Consider the following 6,514-nt stretch of genomic DNA (forward strand, 5'->3'; position numbering starts at 1 on the left):
AAAACTACATGATGTATAAAAATTTATATGAAATATCCAGAAAAGGTAACTCTACAGAGGCAGAACACAGATCAGTGGTTGCCTGGCACTGGGGCTAAGAGTAGGTATTGACATCAAACTGACACTGGAAAATTTTGTTGGACTGATGGAAAAGTTCAAAAACTGTACTATGATGATGCACAACTTGTTAATTTACTAAACTCACTGAACTCTGCACTTAAAATGAGTGAAATTTAAGAGCACACAGGAGTTCCCATCATGGCGCAGTAGAAATGAATCTGACTAGAAACCATGAGGTTGTGGGTTCAACCCCTGGCCTTGCTCAGTGGGTTAAGCATCCTGCGTTGCTGTGAACTGTGGTATAGGTCACAGACACGGCTGAGATCTGATGTTGCTGTGGTCGTGGCGTAGGCTGGAAGCTGTAGCTCTGGGAACCTCCATATGCCGAGACTGCGGCCCTAAAAAGCAAAAAAAAAAAAAAAAAAAAAAAAAAAAGCATACAAATTTTATCTGAATAAACCTGTAAAAAATAATCAGCCAAAGGTAGAGGGAGTGAGATACTGTAAAACCAATTTGGCAATGTGCAGAGAATTGCTGAAGCTGGGTGATGGTTAATACAGGTTTCATTACATAATTCTTTCTGCTTTTGTGTGTATTTTAAATTCCTCATGATAATTTTTTTTTTTTTTTGGTCTTTTTGCTATTTCTTGGGCCGCTCCTGCGACACATGGAGGTTCCCAGGCTAGGGGTCCAATCAGAGCTGTAGCCACTGGCCTATACCAGAGCCACAGCAACGCAGGATCCGAGCCGCGTCTGCAACCTACACCACAACTCACGGCAACACCGGATCGTTAACCCACTGAGCAAGGGCAGGGACCAAACCCGCAACCTCATGGTTCCTAGTCGGATTCGTTAACCACTGCGCCACGACGGGAACTCCTCATGATAATTTTTTAAAAGATTGTCCTGTGTTGTTTTGGTGGTTCCAAACTTTTATTGAGGATGATGACCCATATATACAGTTTTAAAATAAGGAAATTTTATGCAAAATTTAAAAATGAGAAAATGTCATCGATTTCTGACTTCTCTTAGGAAAATTTATAAAGGAGCCCAAGCAACAGTGGCCTATCTTCCATCATGTCAATATTAACTCAGGTCTGAATACTGGTTACCGACCCGCCTTTTCTCCTTCCTTGCTTCACTTTATCATGGTAGCTCCATTTAAGTTTGCAACTCCTGGGCAAAACAGAGATGTGTGAGAGCTTGGAACATTTAAATTCCCCAATCCCCCAAATTCCACATGTGGTGAATGAACAGAAAGTGTTTAAGATTTGAAGTCCAAGAACCCTGAGGTCAAATTACCTCTCTATCTTAGTCTTTTGATGATGTTGCATAAGTATCCCAACTCCCCAAAGTCTCTGTCTTCTTCTTTCTAAAATAGGGTTATCCATAGTACAGGGTAATTTTGAATATTATGTGAGATAATATATATGGAAATGCCCAGATGAGTGTCTGGCAAAAGGAAGTTCCCTGCACTTGGGTTTCCTTCCTCCTCTTCCATCCCAGTCTCTCAGTGTTTGACATGGACAACAACAACAGCAGCAGTGATAACTCTAATTTCTTGAGTGCTTATTAAATGCTAAATACTCTGTTAAATACTTTGTAATCACCATCTGGACCCATCCTTTCCAGTAATGCCTGGGATCGTCTTACGCTGGATATCTTTTGCCTACGTCCCTGCCTCCTTCAAATTTTTTGCTTAAAAGTCACCTTCTGAATGGCAAGAGATATTTAAAGTGCTAAAAGGAAAAAATATGCAACCTAGAATACTCTATCCAGCAAGAATATCATTTAAAATAGAAGGGGAAATAAAAATATTTCCCAACAAACAAAAACTTAAAGAATACAGCAACACAAAACCCAGGTTAAAGGAAATATTGAAAGGGCTTCTCTAAACCAAAAAGAAAGGAAGGAAAGGGAAGAAAAAAGAAAAGAAAAAAAAAAGAAGAAGAAGAGGAAGAACTAGGACTGAGGAAACTGCAATCAGAGAGAAGTCACTCAAATAAGCCAGCATACAGACTTCATCATGAACATGCTTCAAACAAAATAAAATTAAAAAGAAAAAAATAAAAAAGAGTCATCAAAACCATAAAATGTGGGCAAGGGATGTCAGGAGGTAAATAACCCTTTTTGTTTATATGTATGTCTCTCTTCTTAATTTTAATATAGTAATGAAGTGTTTGAACTTACAGCACCATCAGGCTAAAACACACATTTATGGGAAGGGGTTAGCATACTTAGAAAACAGGGCAATCACAAGCCAAAACCAAATATTGCATTTGCAAAAAATGAAAAAAAAAACCACTCAAGCAGATAATAACAGGAGACCATCCAACCAAAAAAAAAAAAAAAATGGAGAACCATAGAATCAACTGGAACACGAGGTTCAAATGGCAATAAATAATCATTTATCAATTATCACCTTAAATGTCAATGGACTGAATGCCCCAATCAAAAGACACAGAGTGGCTGAGTGGATAAAAAGGCAAAAACCTTCAATATGCTGCCTACAAGAAACTCACCTTAGGACAAAAGATACATATAGATTGAAAGTGAAAGGGTGGGGAAAAATATTTCACGCCAATAGACATGACAGAAAAGCAGGAGTCGCAACGCTCATATCAGACAAAATAGACTTTAAAACAAAAGGCATAAAGAAAGACAAAGAAGGACACTATTTAATGATTAAGGGATCCATCCAAGGAGAGGATGTTACTATTGTCAACATATATGCCCCAAATACAGGAGCACCCAGATACACACAACAAATATTAACAGACATAAAGGGAGATATTGATGAGAATACAATCATAGTAGGAGACCTAAATACCCCCCTCACATCAATGGACAGATCCTCTAGACAGAAAACCAATAAAGCAACAGAGATCCTAAAGGAAACAATAGAAAAGTTAGACTTAATTGATATCTTCAGGACACTACATCCAAAAAAAGCAGAATACACATTCTTCTCAAATGCTCATGGAACATTCTCAAGAATCGACCACATATTGGGACACAAAGCGAATATCAATAAATTTAGGAGCGTAGAAATTATCTCAAGTATCTTCTCTGACCACAATGCCATGAAATTAGAAATCAACCATGGGAAAAGGAAAGAGAAAAAACCTACTACATGGAGACTAAACAACATGCTACTAAAAAACCAATGGGTCAATGAGGAAATCAAGAAGGAAATTAAAAACTACCTTGAAACAAACGATAATGAAGACACAACCTCTCAAAATCTATGGGATGCTGCGAAAGCAGTGCTCAGAGGGAAATTTATAGCAATCCAGGCCTTTCTCAAAAAAGAAGAAAGATCCCAAATTGACAACTTAACCCTCCACCTAAACGAATTAGAAAAAGAAGAACAAAAAAGTCCTAAAGTCAGCAGAAGGAAGGAAATTATAAAGATCAAAGAAGAAATCAATAAAATAGAGACTCAAAAAACAATAGAGAAAATTAATAAAACCAAGAGCTGGTTCTTTGAAAAGGTGAACAAAATTGACAAACCCCTGGCCAGACTCACTAAAAAGAGGAAAGAAAGAACCCAAATAACCAAAATTATAAATGAAAAAGGAGAAATCACAACGGATACAGCAGAAATACAAAAAACCATAAGAGAATACTATGAACAACTGTATGGCAACAAGTTTGACAATCTGGAAGAAATGGACAATTTTCTAGAATCTTGCAGCTTGCCAAATCTGAATCAAGCAGAAACAGACTAACTGAACAGACCGATCACTAGAAATGAAATTGAAGAGGTCATAAAATCACTCCCTACAAATAAAAGTCCAGGACCAGATGGCTTCACAGGTGAATTTTATCAAACATATAAAGAGGAATTGGTGCCCATCCTCCTTAAACTCTTTCAAAAGGTTGAAGAAGAAGGAATACTCCCAAAGACATTCTATGAGGCCACCATCACCCTCATTCCAAAACCAGACAGAGATACCACCAAAAAAGAAAACTATCGCCCAATATCATTGATGAATATAGATGCAAAAATTCTCAACAAAATCTTAGCCAACCGAATCCAACAACATATCAAAAAAATTACACACCATGACCAGGTTGGGTTCATCCCAGGTTCACAAGGATGGTTCAACATACGCAAATCAATCAGCATCATACACCACATTAACAAAAAAAAGGTCAAAAATCATATGATCATCTCAATAGACGCAGAAAAAGCATTTGACAAAGTCCAACATCCATTCATGATCAAGACCCTCGCCAAAGTGGGTATAGAGGGAACATTCCTGAATATAATCAAAGCCATTTATGATAAACCCACAGCAAATATAATCCTCAATGGGGAAAAACTGAAAGCCTTCTCACTCAAATCTGGAACAAGACAGGGATGCCCACTCTCACCACTGCTCTTCAACATCGTTTTGGAAGTCTTAGCCACAGCAATTAGACAAACAAAAGAAATCAAAGGCATCCATATAGGAAGAGAAGAGCTCAAACTGTCACTGTATGCAGATGATATGATACTATACCTAGAAAACCCTAAGGACTCAACCCCAAAACTCCTTGAACTGATTAATAAATTCAGCAAAGTGGCAGGATATAAGATTAACATTCAGAAGTCAGTTGCATTTCTGTATACCAGCAATGAAACATTAGAGAAGGAATACAAAAAAATGATACCTTTTAAAATTGCACCTCACAAAATCAAATACCTCGGAATACACCTGACCAAAGAGGTAAACGACCTATATGCCGAGAACTATAAAACTTTAACCAAAGAAATCAAAGAAGATGTAAAGAAATGGAAAGATATTCCATGTTCCTGGATTGGAAAAATCAATATTGTGAAAATGGCCATCCTACCCAAAGCAATCTACAGATTCAATGCAATCCCTATCAAATTATCCATGACATTGTTCACAGAACTAGAACAAACAATCCAAACATTTATATGGAACAACAAAAGGCCCAGAATCGCCAAAGCAATCCTGAGAAACAAAAACCAAGCAGGAGGCATAACTCTCCCAGACTTCAAGAAATACTACAAAGCCACAGTCATCAAAACAGTGTGGTACTGGTATCAAAACAGACAGACAGACCAATGGAACAGAATAGAGAATCCAGAAATAAACCCTGACACCTATGGTCAATTAATCTTTGACAAGGGAGGCAGGAACATCAAATGGGAAAAGGAAAGTCTATTCAGCAAGCATTGCTGGGAAACCTGGACAGCGTCATGCAAAGCAATGAAACTAGAACACACCCTCACACCATGCACAAAAATAAACTCAAATGGCTGAAAGACTTAAATATACGACAGGACACCATCAAACTCCTAGAAGAAAACATAGGCAAAACACTCTCTCACATCAACATCATGAATATTTTCTCAGGTCAGTCTCCCAAAGCAATAGAAATTAGAGCAAAAATAAACCCATAGGACCTCATCAAACTGAAAAGCTTTTGCACAGCAAAGGAAACCAAAAAGAAAACAAAAAGACAACTTACAGAATGGGAGAAAATAGTTTCAAATGATGCAACTGACAAGGGCTTAATCTCTGGAATATACAAGCAACTTATACAACTCAACAGCAAAAAAGCCAATCAATCAATGGAGAAATGGGCAAAAGACCTGAATAGACATTTCTCCAAGGAAGATATACAGATGGCCAACAAACACATGAAAAAATGCTCAACATCGCTGATCATAAGAGAAATGCAAATCAAAACTACCATGAGATACCACCTCACACCAGTCAGAATGGCCATCATTCATAAATCCACAAATAACAAGTGCTGGAGGGGCTGTGGAGAAAAGGGAACCCTCCTGCACTGCTGGTGGGAATGTAAACTGGTACAGCCACTATGGAGAACAGTTTGGAGATACCTTAGAAATCTATACATAGAACTTCCATATGACCCTGCAATCCCACTCTTGGGCATCTATCCGGACAAAGCTCTACTTAAAAGAGACACATGCACCCGCATGTTCATTGCAGCCCTATTCACAATAGCCAGGACATGGAAACAACCCAAATGTCCATCGACAGATGATTGGATTCGGAAGAGGTGGTATATATACACAATGGAATACTACTCAGCCATAAAAAAGGATGACATAATGCCATTTGCAGCAACATGGATGGAACTAGAGACTCTCATACTGAGTGAAATGAGCCAGAAAGACAAAGACAAATACCATATGATATCACTTATAACTGGAATCTAATATCCAGCACAAATGAACATCTCCTCAGAAAAGAAAATCATGGACTTGGAGAAAAGACTTGTGGCTGCCTGATGGGAGGGGGAGGGAGTGGGAGGGATCGGGAGCTTGGGCTTATCAGACACAACCTAGAATAGATTTACAAGGAGATCCTGCTGAGTAGCATTGAGAACTATGTCTAGATACTCATGTCGCAACAGAAGAAAGGGTGGGGGAAAAAACTGTAACTGCAATGTATACATCTAAGGA

The sequence above is a fragment of the Sus scrofa genome, chromosome 6 (genome assembly GCF_000003025.6).
Source record: "Sus scrofa isolate TJ Tabasco breed Duroc chromosome 6, Sscrofa11.1, whole genome shotgun sequence".
NCBI lineage: Eukaryota > Metazoa > Chordata > Mammalia > Artiodactyla > Suidae > Sus > Sus scrofa.